This window comes from Lissotriton vulgaris, chromosome 5 (assembly GCF_964263255.1).
Source record: "Lissotriton vulgaris chromosome 5, aLisVul1.2, whole genome shotgun sequence".
NCBI lineage: Eukaryota > Metazoa > Chordata > Amphibia > Caudata > Salamandridae > Lissotriton > Lissotriton vulgaris.
The window spans coordinates 1,578,121,668-1,578,145,564 of record NC_141693.1 but is presented as its reverse complement, the minus strand read 5'-3'; the positions used below and the strand labels follow the sequence as shown (position 1 = coordinate 1,578,145,564).

General features: G+C 49.0%; 1 protein-coding gene across 1 annotated transcript in view; it reads left to right on the top strand.

The window, feature by feature from the left end:
• Window positions 1–23,897, top strand: part of CDH24 (cadherin 24) — a 722,601-nt gene that overhangs the window by 514,611 nt on the left and 184,093 nt on the right. The gene's annotated exons all lie outside the window — the stretch shown is intronic.

The following is a 23,897-nucleotide window of genomic DNA, read 5'->3' as shown; positions in this document are numbered from 1 at the left end:
AAGCACCAATCAGCGGTCAGCCTTCATTTCTGCTCCTCCTCATGAATCTTCACTGGCCCACAGTTCAGATGGCAGCAGGAAACTGGGCTTAAATGTCAACGCACTGGTATTGGCAGGGCTTTGAGTGGAATGAAAAAACGGGAGTGTCTCTACAAGGGGCGTGACCCATGTAATTAGTGGCGTGGCTTAAAAACACGTAAGCTAAAAATCTGTGCTAAGCATACTTTCTCGCCCTACTGGTATTTTGCTGCTTCTGTCATTGCATCCAGAAATATAATACAACAAGTAACCTCACACCTACAACAAGTCAGGAGTATTGGCTTTGTCAATTGATGCTAGTTGGCTAAGATAAATAAGCACCAACTATGTTTTGAAATGATGGGACTGAAAGAACTATAACGGATCTCTTTGACGATACCACAAAGGCAGTGAAGGGTGGTACTGCTTCACAGTTCAGATACTTTTTTCACCCAGAGGGCAAAAATTAAGAATTTGATAGGGACCTGTCTCAGCACTTGCTTTTTAGAACACTCAGCACCGGCAGGACCTGGTCCACTTAAAGCCCTGGGTATTGGGGAGGGAGAGTTGAGTTTTCTGTACAACTTGATTGTAATTGAAGTGCTCCAGTGCTTGCTGTAAGCGCGAAAACACTCCTGGGGCAACATCAACGGCAACATCAATCGTGCGTGAGAACACTTGCAGTGGTAAGCATCACGTTTACCTTCTAAAACACCGTTCATGCACCATCAACAGTGTCAAAACACCTGTAGGAGCAAAGATCCCATTTAAGGTAAAAAAAACTTTTAGATGAAAACCCTCCTGATCAGCACAATAAACTGCAGAAGTGAGAAAACACATTTAAATGAAAAAGCAGATTTTGGTGCAAATGACATTTTGTTGCAGAATTATTGTTAGTGCAACATTATCAGGGTTGTGGAGACAGTTGTGGGTGCAAAAACAAACTTAAGGGCAAAAATCACACTAAGATGCACATTCAGAGGGGCAAAAGTACCCTTAGTACACAGTCTGCAGATGTGTGTTATCAAGTTCAGGTGCAAATGTATTCTGTACAGATAGACAACATTGTAATATGCTGGCACACTAGGTATAAAATGTGTGCATCAGTATATCACATTTGGTTGACAGCACGTTAATGTACAAAATCAAGATTTGTGCAACATCAGCAAGAATGTGATTTTTTTTTAAAGTACAGCAAACGTGTATGTGCCTATTCACATTTAGTTGCTCAAAATCCCATTTAGAGGTGCAAAATCATCAGAGGTGCAAAGTAAGCAGCATTGTGGTATTGTGTTTTGGTACAACATTAGCAGGATTGTAGCAACATTTTCTGAAACACTTTAAGAAGCACAAATGTTATTCAGGAGGAAAACACATTTAACTCACAACATCACATTTAGATGCACCAACAAATGTAGGTGCAAATTCACTTTTGGTATAATGTCAGCAGGAGTATGGTATCACATTAGGTGGACAATATCTCAGAGCAGAGAAAAAATGCATTAGCAGCACATTTTCATACCCTAGTAATGAAAAACTCCTAAATTGGTTTTTCACTACCATAAGGCCTAACTCTTGCATTGGATAGCATTGGGTTACTTTACTACATTTAATAAGAGGTAGAGATGTCATGTTTGGACTCAAATTGTAATTTAAATACTCTTTAATGGTAATGTTGGATGTAAGTTTTAAATTTTGAAAATGCCACTTTTAGAAAGTTGGCATTTTCCTGCACTTAACGTTTTGTGGCCTTCTGAGACTTTCCAGCTGCCTGGGCCTGTTAATTGCCCTCCTATCAGAAATGCTTATTGGGCCCAAACAGTAAAAAACTTGGACCTGAGTGTAGCTGGGAGAAGGCCATCTTGCCAGGATGGGTGGGGTGGAACTGTTCCCTTCCCCGCTCACATTTCAAAGGGCTGCCTCCAGGACACTCATGAAAGAACTTGCCACCAGCTAGACTACTTTGCGTCCAGGCAGGGAAAGAAATGGGAAGGAATGAGCTTTCCATAACCAGATGGGGAGGTGGACTAGAAGTTTTCCTACTTTAAAATGTGGCACCAAGTATAAATATTTGATCTCTTGAGCCACGCATCAGTTCACTCCTGGCCCTGTAGAGGACCCCCAGAAGGACTGCCTTTTACTTCAGAGTGTTGCCTGATGCTTTAAGCCTACTTTGTACTTCAGAGGACAGCCATGCTACTACCAGAAGACTGTCCTGCTGTTTGAAGCCTGCATTAAACCCTCAGAGGACTGCCCTGGTGTTTCAAGCCTGCCTTGCTGCTTGATCCCAGGACTACCAAAGTGACTCCAATGGTTGGTTGGCTGACCGCCTGGTCTTAGCTACAGTCACACAGTAAGCTGGAGAGGCCCCCTGCTACTGTCGAGCTGATATGCTGCAACTGGCCCTGCCTAAATTGGTAGCTGTAACTGCCTGAACATGCCTGGGTCCTGCTTGCCTCTCCTGATCCCAAAGAGGTGCCTCACCAGGTCTTGGACCTTTGGCTGGTATCAGTTGAGCTCCTCCCATGAAATCCTGAAGTTTTGAGCTCTGTGTGCTGGACTTTGAAGGTAACTTTTTCTCTGAACTAACGTGGTCCCTATATCTGTCTCGCACTGCAACTTGTGACTTAGTTCTGCTCTGGTATGACCAGATACCCACAGTTAGTGATTTCCACTTCTGGGCACTATTTTTAGTTAATCTAACATTTTATATCTCTGGTTCTACTGTTTGGATTTTTGTCATTTTGGTTTCGTATTTATTAAATGTTATTCTATTTTTCTAAATTGGTGTGGGAGATCTCTTGTGTTGTGTTTTCATTTTGTTAGAGTTCGTGCACTGCATAAATAGTTAACACAGTATGTCTAAATTAAGTGCAGCTGCTTTTATTCAAATCTTCCAGAGGATTAATCACAGGTTAATTTGGTGACTTTGTGGTTCACCCACACAAGACCTGTTTTTAGTGCTCGAGAAGGGTTTTTATTCTCCTCAATCAAATATCTAATTTCTTACATTCCGGTAGCAAGGGCTCAAAAGAGCTGACCATCACTAGTCAATGACTGAAGGGGGGTGGCTAAAACCCCCTTTATCTGTATGTTTTGGCATTGAAGACACCAGCTCTGAAAACTGCCTATAATGTTGCCAGCCAAGTCTAAAAATCACGCTGTACAAATGAGTACTAGAGGTGCATGGCTGAAAGAAACGCTAAACGGACAGTGACTGCCTAGAATACAACATTGCTTTATTAGGCCCACTAACAGATGTTTAATAACCCCTGGCTGCAGAAACTTCAAAAATACTGCAGATTCATTTCGAGAATGCAGGGGGAGGGGGGAAAGACTGTTTGGCACAACAGGGAAAATAAATGAAAGTGCGCAGTAATAACCCATTACTAACCCATTACCAACCATTACCCTTAATAACCCATTAAAAAAGTGGCAGATGGATGTGTTCCTGGGGCTGAGTGGGGGTTTGGGTGTCTGGTCTAGTAATCCCCAGAGTGCTGCCCTACCCACCCCTCTTCCCCGCTCCCTCGCGTGGCTGAGTGTAGGCCTCGTAGCAGCGGCTGCGCCGAGTGAGCGCTCACGGTGCTCTGGGGTGCTGAGTAGCCGCCCCTCCGGGCCTGTCACAGTGATTGAGGAGCGGCCTTTAATTGTGCCGCTTGTCCCTTGTTATTTCCACTCACAGGCCTCATCCATCAACGCCCCGCGGGAGGCGGGCGCGAGGCGGTGCTGCTGCGCCCCCGCGCATCCATCAGGCTGCACGCGCTGCGCCAGCGGAGGGCAACTAGGGGGACAGCTGCGCGCGAGGACACTGGCGCGAGGACACTGGCAGGCCACCGGGGACCGCAGCCGCGTGCCAGGAAACCGTCACCAGAGACTCGAGCCTGTCACAAGGGCAGGCGGAAGCACCAGTTACCAGAACAGGACACCGGAACTGACTCACGCAGGTGCAGGATATAACAACCACTTAGAAGAACGGGGCCCGGAAACAGCGACCATTTACAAGTACAGAAAAATGTCACCGTGTTTGTCGACCACATGTCAGGGAAGGGTTATCGTGGGTACAACAACCACCTACCAGGGAGGGGCAAAGGATTTAGCAACTGGTTACCAGGGCCTAGATATGCCAATGGGTACAAAAGTCGCCGACAAGGCAGAACGTTAGAGACTACAACCTCTGCGAGGGCAGCTCACGGCAGCTGGGACAGCAGCCGCATCCTAGTTCAGGAAACGGGCACTATGGGCTAGTGAAGGTTCCAGTCGCCCTGTTACATTTTTTTGTTGATTCCAGTTGTTTGCATGCAGGTATTTGAGCAATTACACTGCTCCTGTAGAGAAAACTCTACAGAATGTGCATATTGGAGCTGGCTATTTGTGTCTGCTGGTATATGTTAGATTAAATTAGTCTTTTTTTTTTAAGAAATAGAATTTCCCATATTTTTCATTGAGTCGGATAGAAACTCCAATGTCCAAAAACAGGTATACCACAACTGACTGCAATACATACAATTTGTAACAGGCCAAGTAGATTTTCCACCAGAGACAGCGAACTCCGTGCAGAGCCAATGTGCTGGGGATGATAATCTCCATTTTGTCCATCCAGATCAGGGTAAGGCAATAGGGACAACAGATGTCACCTAGAGGACTTCTCCTAACAGGACAGGCACCAGGACAGCAACCACTTGCCAGGCAGAGACTGGGAGCTGTACATCAGGGATGTGACATGCTTTCAATGGCTGAACACAGAACCCCATGGGCAACTAATGCAAACCAAGACTGTAGGAGGGCACAAGGCAACAAAAATAGCCTATGAGAACCTGCAGCAGCAGCTTATAACAGTGCATGGCTGGTGTAATAGCAGGGTTTCCGCGATCTCCTACCAGTGAACCTGGCACACAGACCTCCCACCAGGGCAAGACTCTTGGGGCACAACCACCTCTTGTGGCATGAAGTATCAATTCCATTAAAGTACAGATGCAGATGCAGAGTACTGCAGGGCATCATGGTCACCAACCTCACCCTAGGGCACTGTACCAGGGACACAGGCCTTATTGCAGAATAGGAGCCATATATTTGGAGTGCTACCTACCTACAGGGGGCAAGAACACTAGTCACCAACCTCCTTCCTGGACATGGAAAAACACCAGCTATCAGCCTCCTGTTGGGGCAGGTCACTGGGGCAACCAACTCCTTCTTTGGCATAGAGTCTTTTTCAGACTACTCTCCCCCGTTTGGGCAGAGGGAGTAACGTTCTAACAGGGCAGGGTACCGGAGACATCCATTGATTGAAACGAACAGTTACGGAAACGAACTTAGAGTTTGCACTTCTATAATCGTTGAAGGGGATTACCTACACTTTTCAACAGATGTGCAAGCAGCCACCAGTTCCCTCCTGCCATCCAACTCCCCCCTTCCCATTCTAGTGAGCAGACAAGGGTAGCCATTGTTGGTGCATAACAGTCGCAGTTTATTCAACATAACACATGGACATGAGACATTACAGCTTAATGGTCATTAGCATTCCATGGGTTCAAATACACATCTGTCCTTTATTTGTTAAGTTTACTACATGAGTTCTGGTTATGTTGGTCCATATTTAATTACTGACAGCACTTACGGCACAGCCCTGCGTGACTGCCCCTTTGCAGGTGTCTAGCGTTAGCAGCTTCTAAGCTTCCCTTGCTACCGAGACCTATGTGGGCAGCTGTCTGGCCTCTCCCGGGCTGCAAGTGACGTGTCCACCTTCAGCTGACCCTTGCTGGCCCATCGACTGCTCCCAGTGCCCGTGGCATAAGGCCTCACAAGGACACTGTTTGAGCAGCTCTTCTTCCTAGCTATTGTGTTTTTCTTGTCTATGTGTCGGTGCTGTTTTACAACCCCCTTAGACCAATTCCAACCTGCGTCTATGACACCTGTAATCTGGTGTGCGTGGGTGGGCAACGGATGAAGAGGCCAATTCATGTCAATTCATGGAGAGGCCCCCATGCCCTAACTTTTGACCTACCAATCCATCACGCCCAATCCTCCCTGATTGGGCCATAAAACCATGCGCCCAATCGCCTGCAGGCTTCACTGCCCATTTTCTGGTGACCCCACTCTCAAGAAGCATTGCTCGCTGTCCCCTATCAGGTTCAGCTTCACCTTCACCGGCCCTTGCCTAAACTCTTCCCAGATGTGCAAGCAGCCACCAGTTCCCTCCCAGACATCTAACTGCATACATTTCCCTTCTAGTGAACAGACAAGGGGAGCCATTGTTGGTGCATAATGGCCGCAGTTAATTCAACATAACACATGGACATAAGACATCCCAACTTAATGGTCATTAGCATTCAATGGATTCAAATACTTCATTAAATCTGTTATATCTTTTCAAGTTTACAACAGCATGTTAGATATTTGGCATAGAGTCTTTTTCAGACTACTCTCCCCTGTATGGGCAGAGAGAGTAATGTCCTACCAGGGCAGGGTACTGGAGACATCCATTAATTGAAATGAGCAGTTAAAATTGATACTAAAAGGAAAGGAACTTAGAGTTTGCACTTCTTTAATCATTGAAGGGGATTACCTACACTTCTCAACAGATGTGCAAGCAGCCACCAGTTCCCTCTCAGACATCTAACTGCCTACTTTTCCCTTCTAGTGAACAGACAAGGGGAGCCATTGTTCGTGCATAATGGCCGCAGTTAATTCAACATAACACATGGACATGAGACTTCAAAACGTAATGGTCATTAGCATTCAATGGATTCAAATACTTCATCCCATCTGTTATATCTTTTCAAGTTTACAACAGCATGTTAGATCTGGGGGTCTCTAGTTGGCAATGGTATTCACCTTTGTCCAAATAGGGACTCTTTTAAGGGGATTACACTCCTTAATAACCCCTGCTCACCTCCTTGGTAGCTTGGCACGAGCAGCCAGGCTTATCTCAGAGGCAGTGTGTTAAGCATTTGTGAATATACATATTGATACAGTGAAAACACTACAGATGGACACAACACAGGTTTTATAAAAATAAGTATTCTTTATATAGACTTAACACAAGACCGCAAACGACAAAAATCCACAATACTACACTTAAGATTGCTTTAAAGATGATCAAAATTACTTAGTTCAAGTTGATGATAAATGCGACAAAATACTCAACAAAGTACCTGGATGTGTAACGCAAAGTGAACAAAAGGCTCGCAAAAGGGGAGATGCGTCGGTTCCGTGATCCGGGGGAATTGCGTTGTGCCTAAATGCTTGCGCAGAGTAGGGGATGCGTCGTAATCCTTACCGGTGCGGAGGTGATGCCTAAATTCTTGGTCTGCGGGCCCATTGCGGTGCGCAAGATGGCGCCCTTGATGCGGCGATGCGATGACGATGCGTCGACACCCTGGAGGCGTCGTAATCTTTACCGGTGCGGCGAAGGCTCACTTCTCCGGCGATGCGATGATTTCAGCTGCGGCGGCGACATGCTTCCTCTCGATGCGTCGCGCTTCCAGCACCCAGCGACACGCAAATGTCTGGGGTTGAGAATTCCCAGAAGGGAAATTCAGAGGGGAGCTGGAGGTGAAATCTTTTGTCCCTGAGACTTCAGCAGGAGGCAAGCACAGTTCAAGCCCTTGGAGAATATTCTGAATATGATGAAAGTCCTTAAAAAGTTCCTTCTCCTTTCCTTGGCAATGAAGCAACCACTACCGGCCAACCCAGCAAACAGCACACTGGTAGAGGGGCAGTAAAACTCCTGAAGCTTCCTTGGTTCTTCTCCTTGACAAAAGGTTTCTTGTTCCAGAAGTGATCTAATATCTTGGGATCAGGGTGAGACACACTTTACAAGCTGCTTCTGTGGGTGGCACAACCAGTGCTGCAAGCCCACCAGCAGCATTTGCTTTACAAGCCCTGGGCACACATGGTGCACTGTACTAGGGGCTGACAGGTAAATCAAATAACCCAATCATGGAATAACCAATTAGCACATCCATTTAACATAGGGAGCACTTGCACTGTGGCACTGAATAGCAGTGGCCCAGTGCCCAAAGCATATAACCAGCAAAAACATAGCAAAACGGAGGAGGCAATCCGTCAAAAATGGAAGGGAGACTCACACCAATGATGCCAGGTCTAACACAGCAGTTCTGGTTTTGTTGGTCCATATTAAAATACTGACAGCACATTTCCTGACACTGGGACACGGCACCCTCACTATAGAAGATGTACAAATCAAACCGAGGGGTGTTTCGGATCACTCTCCCATGACACTGAGTCTCTCCAACCCTGGACGGACCCGGACACGCATTTACCCGATCTATCCGGGATACCTTAAAGTACCATTAGTAGCAAAAGCACTAAAGAAAGAGACAAGGACATACTTCGCTAAGAACGTAGGGTCCGTTAAGTCCCCCATTATCCTGTGGGAAGCGTACAAAACGGTTCTCAGGGGGCAGGCTATTTCCACCGTCACGAGATACAAACGAACGCAAAAACAAGAGCTCCTAGACCTAGAAGACGGGCTCGCCGAGGCCAATAGAGAGCACGAGACTGACCCGAAGAGGGACACGCTGCACAGACTTCGACTGTGTCAGCAGCGTCATACTGACCACATACGCCGCAAGGTAGTGGACAATATAGCAACGACAGCTCACAGAATCTACGATGTAGGTGACAAAGCTGGTAGGCTCATTGTCTGGTTAGACAAAAAAACGGGAGGGGCAGAGGGCTATCCTAAACTTGAGAGATCCCGCAGGGGTACTACAAATCCGTTCCTCACTGATAGTAGAACTCCTGGCTGACCACTTTCAAACAGTATATTCCCCTGAATTCTATGTCACCCGAGAGATGGCGGAGGCGTCTCTCGCAGGAGTACCCACTCGCACCGAGAAAGACGAGTTGGAATTGGACCTGACCGCTGAAGAGTTACAGATAGCCATCACTGCATTACACTCAGGAAAAGCGTTAGGTCCCAATGGGATACCGATCGAATGGTATAAAACCATGTCGGAAACGCTTGCGACCCCCCTACTAGATATGTATAAGGCCAGTCTGGAACAGGGACAGTTGCCGCCCGATCAATGCGCAGCAACTATAATAGCAATACCAAAGCCCGGCAAGCCACCTGAGGACTGCGGGTCATACCGCCCAATATCGCTACTTAATGCCGAGAGTAAGATCTTAGCGAAACTACTAGCCAACAGACTGTTACCTCATCTGGTGCATCTAATACATCCTGATCAATCCGGATTCATGCCGCATAGGAGTACGGCAATGAATCTCAGGCGCCTACACGGCGTGATGGCACGGGCTCCATTACTGTCAGAACCAGCAGCTATCCTGTCACTTGACGCCAAAATGGCATTTGACCTGGTGGAATGGCGCTACCTCTTTGCGGTTCTGGAGCATATGGGTTTCGGCCCGAAATTTGTAGCGTGGATTAGACTTTTGTATAAAAGCCCAATTGCCCGAGTGACAGCAAATGGCCACATCTCGCGAGAAATACCACTAGCGAGGGGAACGAGACAGGGGTGCCCACTTTCGCCACTCCTGTTCGCACTGGTCCTGGAACCCTTAGCCACCGTCATTAGGACCACCCAGTTATTGAAGGGCATACAGTGGGGAGGCGACTGGGAAGATAGGGTGTCACTATATGCCGATGACATGTTGATCTACCTAACAGACTTAGCAACTGGTATTCTGGTACTGCTGGCCTTTTGTGAGAGGCACGGCACAGCCTCGGGGTACAAAATAAATTGGACGAAATCTGTGCTCTATATGCTCCACGGCACGCCGCCGACCCTAAGTGCGGACTGCCCATTAATATTGGAATCCACCTCCTTTAAATATCTAGGGATCCAAATCACACGAGAGCATGCGACCTTCCAGGACTTAAATCTCAGGCCGCTGCTCGACAGACTAAAATCAGACGTAAGTCATTGGAAAACCCTCCCATTAACACTGTTGGGTAGAGCCGCACTTTTCAAGATGATGGCGCTACCCCGTTTCCTATACGTCCTGGAAAATACGCCAGTGTTGGTCCCATCGTCGTTCTTCCGACAAATATCGACTCAACTGTCCAATTTATTGTGGGGTAACAAACCGGCCAGGGTGGCGCAGGTGAAATTGACTCGAGACTGGTATAGTGGGGGGATAGCACTCCCAAATTTGGAACTATATTACTGGGCAGCTCACCTCAAAGTGATTAACCAGTGGATACACAGGCCGCAGGACGATCCGGCATATATGGCGGATAGGAGGCAGCTAGGGACAAACACGCTTCTGGGCCCACTCTACAATAAAGGACTGATGGCAAAACTCAGTGGCCCGACTAAACACACTGTGACGTTATGGCATAAAGCCCAAAACCGACTAAAATGGGAGGGAGTGGTTACCCGACTTACACCCCTGTGGGACTCCAAAATTTTGGGGAATCTGAGACACAGTAAAGGCTTCGAAAAGTGGGACAATATCGGGATTTCCACGGTGGGTGATATGTGGACGAAGGATGGAGTGGTTCCATTTGAGACCCTGAGGGAACAGTACGAATTGGGCATTACTGAAATATACCGTTACATACAGATTCGTCACGCATTACTGTCAGCAATAGAACCAGGCACTAATGTTCCAGAATCGGCCCCGTTGGAGGACCGACTACTTACAGACTACATGGAGGCCATTGCTACTTCCCTCACTTACCGTAAACTCATAAACAACTTACCTGACCCGTTGCAGAAATTGAAGGAAAAATGGGAGGGGGAAATAGGAGAACTAGATGAGACAGAATGGAATGCAGCGCTGGCGTCGCCTAAAGAAGCTGGCATCTCGTCAAGATTTAGGTTGGTGCAATTTAAAATATTGCACCGAGTATACTATACACGCACCGCTCTGCAAAAAATCCAAAGAGCGGATCACCCCTACTGCCTGAGGCATTGCGGAGAGGAGGGCACATTGTATCACACCCTATGGTCCTGTCCCTGTGTGGTGGACTATTGGCGGAGAGTAACACGCACGATGGCCCAAACCTTACAAATCCCGATCACACCTGACCCCCGAGTTTGTCTGTTGAATGTGTGGGGCCCAAACAACTTAACATCATATGGAAGGCAATGGGTGGTCATTGGAACGATGTTAGCAAAGCGAGATATAGCGCAGAAATGGGGGTCATCCGAGACGCCGACCCTGGCACTGTGGTGCCGGAATATGGACATGCTTATGGTGGTGGAACGGGCAGTGTACCAACAGAGAGCAAACCCACGTAAATGGAACAAAATATGGACACCGTGGAACACTTATAGGGGGAACTGTGGGAGCCGCTGCCGGAAGAGGAAGACATGGATGACTCAGGGGATGAGGAGGGAACTGAGTAGGGGAGAACGGAAGGTGGAGAGGGGTTCAGACAGGGTAGCCCCAGGGTTTGCCGGGCTCGTTGGATTGGCATAATAGACCTGCAAATTGTGGTATTAAAGGCTTTGCCCATTGTGAGGTTGATTTGAATGCTCTAATAATCTATCTGAAATGTACCAACTATCCAATCGATGACCTTAAAGTTAAGAGTTGTTTGATAAAAAAGAAAAAAGTTGCGCTATTGGTTGACTGCAGCAGAATGTTGACGCTGCAGCCACCGGAAAAATATGACTGTGATTATTGCTATTTGATGCAACAATAAAAACAAATTAAAACAAATACTGACAGCACTTCCGACACAGCCCTGCATGACTGCACCTTTGCAGGTGTCTAGCGTTAGCGGCTTTTAGGCTTCCCTTGCTACAGAGACCTATGTGGGTGGCTGTCTGGCCTCTCCCGGTCTGCAAGTACTGTGTCCACCTGAGGCTGACCCTTGCTGGCCCATCACCTGCTCCTGCCATAAGGCACCCCAAGGACATTGTTTGAACAGCTCTTTTTCCTAGGCTATTGTGCTTCCTTGGCTATGTGTGTGTGTCTCCACCACACTGCTGGTAGTTCCATGACTGCTGGCAGCTCCCCCTTTCCTGCCTGCCTCTGAGAAACCTAGTTGCTCCAGTACCCCAACTATGTTTTGTAGGAGCATGTCCATACCCAACCCGGTTAAGTGGACTCTGTCTTCTGCATAATATCCTGTTGTCCTGAGATTGGCGAGCCTGTGCCTCACAAACCCCCAGCCATTCCCCCTACTCACTTTCTCCATGGAGAGGTACAACTTGCGCCTGGATCTCTACACTGCCCTGAGGTCTATGTACCCCCTCCACTGTGGCCAGGCTATGACCTCTGACCATATCATATCTGCTGGATGAACCAGCCTCACATTCGCATTAAGCTCTGACTTCATTGCCCCTGATAGGTTTTTCTGCCCAAAACATGCCAGATCGTTACCTTCAAGGTGCACCAGGACAGCATCAGGCCTTTCTTCCTTCTGCAATGTGTCCTGGATGGTCGATAGCAAATGAGCCCATCTCATGCCCGGTTTACCCAGTCAAGGCATTACTATGTTGCACAGCCGGATTACTTTGTAGTCCTTACATGCAAGCTCCCACTGCTGTGCCCTCACGATGCAAGAGTGGCCCTGTACCCACACTCTGCCTCAGCCAGCGGGATTATCTACTGCAAGATAAACACAGCTCAGATGCCGGCGGGTCTGATGCAACCTTTGAATGCGCCCAAGGCCCAGTGGCCCAGATGCTTTATGCGCTGCTCGCTCAGTCTGCTCAATGCCATGGTTCTGTCCTTGCCTATGCGAAAGGAGTGAGACTCAAATTCCTTAAAAGGCAGTCTGGTCTTGGAGATGGCCTACAGTAGGAGAGCGATGAACTGAAAATGGCTTAGGCATGAACCATCTTCATTCAGAAAGAGCGGCCGCCCCTTGTGGCCCCCTTGCTGCATAAACTCTTGCATGAGGCGTACCAGGCAGCATGTGCTGTCATCTAGACAATCTAGTTCTGTGTGCTTCCCTTTAGCGTTGTGGTCTATCTACAAAAGGCATTATTGAATATCATGTAGCTACTCCCTAAATGGACATCATCACGCCTTCTGTATGCTGTACCCATGCTGTTTGTGGAGGGGACCACCAGTACGCTAACTCTACAGGCACAGAAGAATGCCATGGCAAGCGCCGTCCTGAACAGCACAACCTCGTGCCCAGGCCTGAAAGCATCTGGTACTGCGCCAAGCAACTTCCTCAGCAAGTTGAAGTAGATGAGGCGACTCTGGTCCTTGCGCTTGGGGTGCAATCGCCCCCACCCTTTCATCACCACCTTGCAATAGAAGGAGTTTGTTGGGTCCCTCCCGGAAGGCAGCTTGGCATAATAAGAATTCGTGCTGAGGTGTGCTTGCAGCCAAGCCTGGTTTATTCCACCCTCAATGCCCACTGTATGAATCTCACTACATCCCCACTTGTGATCTCACCTGGACTTGCTGCACCTGTCATGCCACAAAAAACTGGCGGAACGATTTACCTAGTGGATATGACAAATGGGGAATGAGGCAGTACTTCCCATCCTCGATCTTGGGTACCACGCCCAGAGGGGAGACAAAAAAGGTGTCCAAGAGCAGCGCTGAGGACGGATCAAGCACCCTCCCTAGGTGGAGCTCCTTTGCCACCTTCTGCCAGGACACCTCCAGATTCTCCATAGCTGATTTCAAGTTACTTCTAAGGCGATGAACCTGGGGGCCCTGGTAAGGGATATGGAAGCACATCATAAAACCACACGCTAATAGTTGCTCTTCCTTCGTTCTTGGGTATCTCTTGAGGAGCTGGGTGAGCACCCTGATCCTGATGGGAGTGAGGAGGGCTGCCAGGGCTGCTTGAGCTTCCCCCTCTTGAGGGCCTCCCACGAACCACTATTTTCTGTTGCTGCTGTCATTGCCCTGCTCCTTTGGCCTACCTGACAATGATTGCCGGGTGGGCTCCGCCACAGATACCGAAATTTGCTGCCTCCACTTGCAGTCATCCTTTTCATACTTCCAACAGGCTGGGAGGCGACTCCTCCCAGATTTACCCCGTGTGCCCTTTGACCTTGGCGCACTGTGCTGCACTGACATGGACATTTCTATTCCCTGCAGGTCCAAAAAGGTGGTACTGCATGCTTGCCCCTTCTCTGGCTGCCACCATATGGAAGGCGAATCCCTCAATATCCTGCTGGCCCCACTCTACCACAGGTCATGTTTTCACCTATTCCTTGAAGCCCTTCTCAGACCACACCCAGGCTTCCCCTTGGTACTTCTGTTGAGCTGCATGTACTCTTTGCTCGTAGAAAAACAGAGCCTCCACAAAGACACATACCAGGGTTCTAAAGACCAGCAAACAATTCTCAATTGACCTGACCTCTCCACCCTAGGTCTGCGACTGTCCCTCCTGTCCTCCTCTTTCTCATCTTGCGAAGTCAGGTCTAGCCCTGTCTGGCACACCTCTAGGAGTGAGAAAATATCAATGTACTCCTTGCGCCAAATCCTTTGCTAACTGTGAGAGGAATGGGACTGGCTAGACCAGTTTCTTGAGCTGTGATGGGAGGATACCGGGGCAGGGACTGGTACTTAAGTTTGCTGCCCTTGCACACTTGTGGGTGTCTCTCTGCCCACCTTGACCCTGTGGCCCGCAGGCTGGGGATCCAGTGTTCCCGCGCCCAGAGGGCCTCTTGCCAATTGATGCCAGGCAGCCTCTCCTTTGCTGGTTGGACCCTGGTCTCCTTCAGCTCATGCTTCTCACTGCTCTTAATAGTGGCGGTCGCCGTTCCGGCTGCATGCCCCTTCCATCTGGGTCTGATGGCCTTGGAGGGCCCCTGTGCTCCTTTAGTGGGCTGAGGGGCTGAGCCAGTTGGCGTCATTTAGCAAGGCATGGTCTAGCTGGCCCGATTCTGCTGACTAACCCAATTTCTCCCTATTTGGGCCACCAGCCCGCTTGTTTTCTCCAGAAGAACCTGCAAATCCTCATCCAGGAAGGGGCCCCTTTTGCCCCGTTTTTCTGCTCCATGCTTGGCGCGTGCTGCTTCCTCTATTCTAGTGCTGCCTTCATTTCTCCTTCTGCCTCCTCCCTATGCCTGGCTGGCTTCTGCCACACTCTCCCATTGCTTGTGCCCTTTCTGCTTGCCATGCCCATCCGGGTTCCTTCCAAGGACGGTTATGATCTTCCCTGGGGGGCCTACAAGCACCGGGATCCACACGGTTAATGGATCCGCCCCTGTAAGAGGGCTGGACCTATCTGGACGGGGGCATGGCCACTCAGTCCCTCGGCTGCCCTGCAGAAGCAAGCAGGATCCAGGAGTTTCCAAGGTAAGTCATCTGATGGGAGGGTGGTGGCTCTTCCAGGCAGCGGGCTCTGGCTCATGCTGTTGCCCGCTGCAAGACCCATCCCACACCAGCTGGAATCTTTGTGGGCAGCACACCCCAGACCAGGCCTCTGCTCGCCCAAAGGCAATCTTCATAGGCAGCGATTTATACGGCAAAGGCAAATCGCTACATATGGAGAGATCAATTCCAAAGGACGGAGAGGTCAATTCATGGTGAAGGCCCCGTGCCCTTTCTTTTGACCTCCCGATCACCACACGCAGTCCTCCCAGATTGGGTCATTTAAACCACACGGCCAATCGCCTGCCTCTGTTTTGTAGGCTTGGTTGCCCACTCCTTGGTGACCTCGCCCTTAGGAAACATTGCTCGTGGGCACCTATCAGGTCCGTCTTTGCCTTCCCCCGCCCACACCTATTCTCAGTAGCAAGCTGGTACTTTGGAATTGTGAATACCTGTACTTCTGTATTCATATTTTGATCTCTGTGGACACCAATATCCTATTAAAGCAGGGTCATGCCAAAGGTACATCAAACTTCTACATTAGAATGACACCTGGCACACTCTACATCTACCAAGCCAGGGCAGGGATAAGGCACTGTGAATACCGCCACCTGCTAAAGCAAAAAAACATAAATACAGACCCCATCAGCATCCTAGACCTAGGGACACCAGCCCTCTACCAGGGCAATAACAAGGTACAAGGCTTGGAAGTAAATTTAATGAAGCCAAAATAATCTGAGTAATATCAGGAATCCTGCAATATTCTTTGAAACAGAATTACCAAGAATTCTGCGATTACTCCCGCTCATGTAATTAAGTGTACCTGGGAGGGCAGAATTAGCACAGAAACAATTAACTTGCTGGGCGCAAGTAGCTGCTCACACTGCTGTTAGTGGTGTTTATAATATAGCACTATTTTCTTAGTGTAAAATGCATCCTCGTGTACATTTTGGGCGCAAGGGTGCACTTTGCACCAATAAACTTGTGCTAAATGCAGAGAGTAAATTGGGAGAAATACTAGCCCAAGATCACATTTAGTGAGTGTGAGCATCTGCTTATGCTGCTATTTATGTTCTGTTGTATTTAGCTCTATTTTTCATAGGAGAATGCATCCTGCATTCCTTTTTGGAAGCGACAGGGCATTTTTGTTCTGAGAAAATGGCGATCAATACAGAATTACTCATTTCAAGTAATTCTGCATGATCTTGCTGAATTTTTAGGTAATTCCACTTGATTACGCTACACAGGATTACTGGAGTTACACCTACCAACTACAAAGTATCAGGGAAATAAGCTACCTACCAAGGTGGACACAGAGCACTGGTGATGCCAGCTCTCTATTGGGGCAGAGCACCAGGGTACAGTGAGGAATAATAGAGAAGTAGTTCACCACAGACGCCAGTCTTCTATAAGGACAGAGAACGTGGGAACAAAGCCTTTTACCAGGGCTCTGGCAGCACATCAGAGACACAAGGCATCTAGATGGGCTAAGGCAAAGCACTAGGAACACCATCCCTTTATCAGGGCAGTGTCAAAGCCCTGGGGAAACAAGCTTTCTACTGGGACAGGGACAGAGCACCAGGGGAACCAGCCATCTGCTAGGGAAGAGCACCAGGGGCTGCAGCCTTCTGTCAGGACAGTGGCAGAGGACTAGGGAAACAGACTTTCTACTAGGCTGGGGCAGAGCACCAGCGACACAAGCCTTCGACCCCAGACTTGGGCAGAGCACCATGGACACGAGCCTTCGACCCCAGACTTGGGCAGAGCACCATGGACACGAGCCTTCGACCCCAGGCTGTGCCAGAGCACAAGGGACAGAAGTCTTCTGCCTGGGCTGGGGCAGGTCATCAGGGACACAGGCCATCTAACCGGGCTGAGGCAGAGCACCAGGGACACAAGTCTACTAGCCAGGCTGGAGTAGAGCACCAGGGACACACATCTTCTAGCCAGGCTGGAGTAGAGCACCAGGGACACAAGTCTTCTAGTCAGGCTGGTGTAAAGCACATGGGACACAAGTCTTCTAGCCAGGCTGGAGTAGAGCACCAGGGACACAGGTCTTCTAGTCAGGCTTGTGTAGAGCACCAGGGACACAAGTCTTCTAGTCAGGCTTGTGTGGAGCACATGGGACACAAGTCTTCTAGTCAGGCTTGTGTAGAGCACATGGGACACAAGTCTTCTAGTCAGGCTGGTGTAGAGCACCAGGGACACAAGTCTTCTAGTCAGGCTTGTGTAGAGCACATGGGACACAAGTCTTCTAGTCAGGCTGGTGTAGAGCACCAGGGACACAAGTCACCTAGCCAGGCTGGTGTAGGGCATCAGGGCCACAAGTTTTCCACCGCAGGCTGGGGCTGAGGACCAGGGATACAGGTCTTCAGCCCCATGCCGAACAGAGCACCAGGAACACAAGCCTTCTAGCCAGGCTTGTGTAGAGCACCAGGGACACAAGTCTTCTAGTCAGGCTTGAGTAGATTACAAGGGACACAAGTCTTCTAGTCAGGCTGGTGTAGAGCACCAGGGACACAAGTCTTCTAGTCAGGCTTGAGTAGAGTACAAGGGACACAAGTCTTCTAGTCAGGCTGGTGTAGAGCACCAGGGACACAAGTTTTCTAGCCAGGCTGGAGTAGAGCACCAGGGACACAAGTCTTCTAGTCAGGCTTGTGTAGAGCACCAGGGACACAAGTCTTCTAGTCAGGCTTGTGTAGAGCACATGGGACACAAGTCTTCTAGTCAGGCTGGTGTAGAGCACCAGGGACACAAGTCTTCTAGTCAGTCTTGTGTAGTGCGCGTGGGACACAAGTCTTCTAGTCAGGCTGGTGTAGAGCACCAGGGACACAAGTCACCTAGCCAGGCTGGTGTAGGGCATCAGAGCCACATGTTTTCCACCGCAGGCTGGGGCTGAGGACCAGGGATACAGGTCTTCAACCCCAGGCCGAACAGAGCACCAGGAACACAGGTTTTCTAGCCAGGCTAGTGTAGGGCACCAGGGCCACATGTTTTCCACCCCAGACTGGAGGATCAGGGATGCATATGTTCGACCCCAGGCTGGAATAGAGCACCAGGAACACAAGTCTACGACCCTGGGTAGTTGCAGACCCCCATCAGGGACACAATCCTTGTATATTGGCCGTGGCTGAACACTTGACACACAAGCCTTCTACCTGGACTGGGTAGGGTTTAGCCTAATACTAGGGCAGTGCACAGCACCAGGAATTTCATTGTGTTACCAGGGCAGGGAGCGATCAGAGGGACACCCATCTTCTACTGGCACAGGGGCTGAGAACCAGGGATACTGGCCCATTTTCAGGACCGGGGCGCAACATCAAGGGACACTAACACAGTGACAGAGAATGAACTTGAACTACCCAACTTCCTTATGAACTTGGTCATTACATAGGCCTGGGCGGAGTTCAAAGTGACTGAAAAATTCTGCTGTACTATGCGGACTTCTGCAAGTGGCGGAGTGCGTTAGGTCACGCCGCTCGTGCTGATTTATAGCGCCGGGTGTTTTACCCACACTGAATGCGAACTGCACCATGCACAGTGCAAGAGGGCGCTGTTTCTTTCTGTCACTCGAATAGATGTTCTACTCGAGAGGCACCTTCCTCCAAGTGAACAGTAGGTTTCTCAACATGAGCTGTCACGACGATCTGCGACCACCAGTGTTGGGAAAGCTTGCTAGGAGGTGGTCTAGCCTTGGGTCTTCCTCTCTTGTGCTGGCCAACTTAATGTTGGTGAGTGCGAGTGAGGAAAAAATTCTGCATGCTCCGCGGAGTCCAGAAAATTCCGCTAACTCTGCAAAGGGAGCTGAATTCACCACCCAGGCCTAGCATTATATATTCTTTCACTTCACCTCAGACAGAGTTTCCATCACCATTTTTATAAAGTTTATCAATAACCTTGTGAATGTTTGTGACCCCTCACAGTTCTCACACAAAAGAAGACCCTTGCACTTGCTGAGGAAGGGGCAAGATTAACAAGAAATAACTGTGAAAATCGAGGATGCATTTAAAAAAAAAGAAATGCACTCAACAAGCAATTAATTTGTGCCAGTGGTTCCAGGCCGAGGGCAACTGTTACTCATTTTTGAGGACCGGAGCTTATTTTTATCATCAGACCTTGCCCCCGAGATTGAGAGCGGCAGGCAAAGAAGGGTAAGGAAGGAGGAATGGGGAAAGATAGGAAAAAAGAAAGGCGGAAAAAGAATCCGCAAGATTGAGATACGGGTCTGGAAGGTCGGGTGATGGAAGAAAGAGACATGAAATGGAACCAGGGCTTTAAGTGGCCCGTGTCTCACAGGTGCTCAGTTTTTTAAAGGAGGCCTCAAAACGGGTCTCTATCGGGCTCTGTTTTGTGCCCTGGCACAGGTGGTCCGTGTTTTTTCCAGACTGCAGTGACAGCAGGCCCATCGATGTGCGCATGCTCACACTGCTCACTTCTCACTTGTGGAGAAGTTACAGCATGACGTCATGCCAGGTGAGCGTTGTAGGGAAAGGGAAATCCTTTAAAGAGAGTCATTTTCTCTCTGGATTTCCCTTCTATTTTTGAAACTCAGACGCAGCAACATTGTCGTGGTGTCACCAGGGCTTTAAGTGGGAGCGTTGTCAATATTATATACAAGCCATAGTTGCTGCTTATTTATCTTATGCAACTAACAACCATTGACGCCAATAGTCCTGACTTGTTGTAGGTATGATGTTACTTGTTGTATCATATATCTGAATGCAATGACAGTAACAGCCTCACTGTGCCCATTCCAGGAACCCTACCATACCTGTGTTTCTGTATTACTACACACAGCCAACAGTAATTGTTTTTGTGATGGTTGTTATCCGCAGTTTTATTACTCATTACATAGGTCCTCTTTGTGCAACTCCCTTGGACATCTCGGGCCGGGGTCATAAATCTTTATCATACATTATCACAATTGGTTATCAGTCAATGTCATTTGGACATCATAAATCATGGGTCATAAATCATCAGGTATCATAAATCATTCTGTCATCGTTTTGTTGTCATCATCAATCATTGTCATACATCGTGGTCATAAATCATCGGGATCTCATACATCATTCTGTCACAATTCTGTCATCATTTTGTTTCAATAAATCGTTCTACATGGGCATCATAAATCATCAGCCATAAATCATCGGCTGGTCGTAAATCAGTGGTTAGTCTTTTGCTCATTTGCATATCCTAGGGTCGTAAACCACCCTGACAGCTTGTAGATTGTTCTTTGTTGTTTTCCACGCCCCTTTGCGTGTGGGGGTGTAGCCTTTTCCCGGAGCCAGGCCCAACTCGCTACCTTGCTAGTCTCTCCTGCACCCTGCGGTCTGTCAGGGGCTGGGCTGCGAGTGCCGTCTCCGTTTGCTACCCCAATTTTTTATCAGACGTACTCCCCCAGATGAGAGGCATCCGAGAGTGAGTGGCCCTCCTTCTACACACAGCCCTGTCGGTGTGTGTCATAACCAAACTAATAGACCTTTTGTTTCCGCCCCGCCTCAAGGGAGGCTTCCGTCTTCCTGCGGCTCCCCCTGCCCTGTGTCATCTCTTGGCGCCTCCGCTGCTCTTTCTGTGGGCCTGCCCCTGCTGTTATGCCGCTCCAGCTCTATGACACCCCTCTCCTGCTGTTTCTTCCGGGAGGCTGACATCTGGTAAGGTCTGACGGCAATCTTCCCCCATACGCCATGGTGTGCTCTGCTCTGTCCTAGTCATTATGTTGTGGCACGCTAGTGTCCTGTTCAGAGTCTTACGGCACTGTCTCCTCTTGCCATGGGTTATACATGAAATCAAAAATTGGGAGACAGTTAGATACCGATTATGGAGGCGTGATGCCGCATACCTTACCAACTAACCTCATGTACGCACGCCAAGGAACCTTGGCGATAAATAACCTTTATTGTTACCTGCGTCTCTGGTTCTGCAATTAAGATCTCACTTTCTGTTCTCTCCTGCACATCTCAGCATGTGCTCCCCCAGCTCCCTGATGCAAAAGGTGAGCTGCCCAGGGGGAGCGTTCCCTTATATCCCCCTCTCCCATTTCCTCTTCCCTTTGTTCTTGGAGAGGGGGAGGCGAGATAGTGCCTTGGGCATTTTCGACATGCGGTGATTCCCGGCGGCGCTGACCAGTGCAAACCGGCTCTGTCCCTTTTTGGGCTCAGGCGGCCATTACGGCGGCGGCCCTCGAGGCCCCCTTCGGGGATGGCCTCTGCAAAAACAGCAAAATACAAGCCGTGCGGCACACTATGCCAAGCACAGATTTTTAGCTTACGTTTTTTTAAGCCACGCCCTTAATTAAATTGGCCGCGCCCCTTTGAAAGACCCCCAGTTTTTTCATTCCACTTAAAGCCCTGAATGGAACCAAGAACAGACAGCTTTGGAATTCAGCAGCCTCGTCCTTGGGCAGCCCGTGCAGTGCTGGCTTTGGGCACCAGGGACTCCTGAGACAAACTTTGGGCTTCTCTTTTTTTTCTTTTTATAAATTAGTTTCTGAACCCAGCCCTGCAGACCTCAGATCCACACGTCGATGCAATCTGAAGGTCGGTGTGAGGAAAGAGTTAAAAATGAAATCCAACGCCTTTCAATTCGCAGGCGACAGAGCCCCTCTGAGTTTGACATGATTTGCTGCCATGCAGGTTGTAAAAATTCTTCAAACTAACGACTTTGCCGATGGGGGGTGCGAGGATGGAGATGCTGTTTACCATCTCACACATATCTGCATGCAGATTGCAGCGCGGGAATCTGCCACTTGTGCTTAATGGCGGAACCGCGGGGGTCTCAGCGGTAGTCACTTTACAGATGCACACAAAGGGGGAAGGATCTAAAGGCGAGTCCTGGGAAGCCTCACTGGAGAACTGCAAGCGTGGCTGGCTCCCTGGCGACAAAGGCGCTGCTTGAGAATGACAATGAAGGGTTCCGGGACATGTGCTGCACCTTCAGCACTGTTTCCGAAGCCTGGCAGGGTTCATTGGGCTTATGCTGCACCTTCAGCGCTGTTTGGGAAGCCTGGTAGGGGTCCTTGGGCCTGTGCTGCACCTTCAGGGCGGTTTGAAAAGCCTGGTAGGGGTCCTTAGGCCTGTGCTGCACCTTCAGGGCGGTTTGAATAGCCTGGTAGGAGCTCTTGGGCCTGTGCCAGTAGCGGCCGGTGGTGCGAGTGCTGCGGGGCAGTGGGGCAGGGGTGGAGCAGGGTGGAGGGCAGTAAACTATGGAATACGGGCCAACGGAGGTAAGTTAACAAATAAATAAATACAATGAATTTCGTTGCACACGCTGCATCGCTTTTGGCAATGCAGCACGCGCAATGAAATTCGTTTTATTTATTTATTTGTTTACTTACCTCTGTTCAGTCATATGCCGTAGTTTACTACCCCCACCCTGCTCCTTCCTCGCCTCGCCGCCCGCAGCACTCCCACCACCGGCTGCTACTGGTCAGGCCGGCTTTAGCACTGATGGCGCCCAGTGCGACAATGTTAGTTGGCGACCCCCCCAATGACCACTTCCACCACAGATTGTCTCACTAGCTCCCTTTAACAGTGACCAGGTGTCCATAACCACTCTCTCTCAGATGCATTGAATTCGTTATATAGTGCTACTCATACCAGTAAAGTATGTCAGAGCACTTGGCATCACACACACATTACACAGACAATCAATCATACTGGTGTAAATCAGTGTATAGGAAATGTTACATAAGCCAAAGGACTAAAAGTGTAGGAGTCACATGTCATCCATACTGGTCGGCAGTATAGTTTAGGAGTGCTTGGTGTGGAGAAGCACAAACTCAGAGTCGAAAAAGAAACAGCATAGTTGGGAGTTTTCTTTAATAACAAAGAATCAATTTCTACCCAAACTAACCCTTTTTGCAGCATTAATCAATATTCTATACTTTGCTGAGTGTATGCAGTTCTATGATGAAAGTTAATACCTCACTATTCTATAATAGAACTTTAAGTTATGAATTGCAAGTAACAAAAGGATGGCTTTTTTAAAAGCAGTAACCTGCCGATCTGTTTACATTAAATGCACTCTGTAATCTACTTGGTACACGTTCTTTGCAGTAGGCATATTAACCCTGTGTGCTAGCTTCACATCAGTCAAAAACCTCAACTACACAAAACTCTGATCTTTGGCCAGGAAGAACATTAATCACAGGAGTTATCTTGACATTTTTGTGAGGCCCGTAATTGCAGGAGGCAAGGAACGCGGCAGCAGGTGCTTTAAAAGCATAATAAAGTTGCAAACCGTGAAGCCAGGACCCGGTGCGATGGCACCGGTCGCACCACCCTAGAGCTGGCCCTGCCTGTGCAGCACCTTCAGCACTGTTTGAGAAGCCCGGTAGCGAGTCCTTGGGCCTGTGCTACTCCTTCAGCGCTGTTTGAGAATCTTGGTAGGAGTCCTTGGGCCTGTGCTGCTCCTTCAGCGCTGTTGGAGAATCTTTGTAGGAGTCCTTTGGCCTGTGCTGCACCTTCAGTGCTGTTTGAGAAGCCTGGTCGGAGTCCTTTGGTCTGTGCTGCTCCTTCAGCACTGTTTGAAAAGCCAGGTAGGGTTCCTTGGGTCTGTGCTGCACCTGCAGCGCTGCTTGAGAAGCCTGGTAGGGTTCCTTTGGTCTGTGCTGCATCTTCAGCGCTGTTTGAGAAGCCTGGTAGGATTCC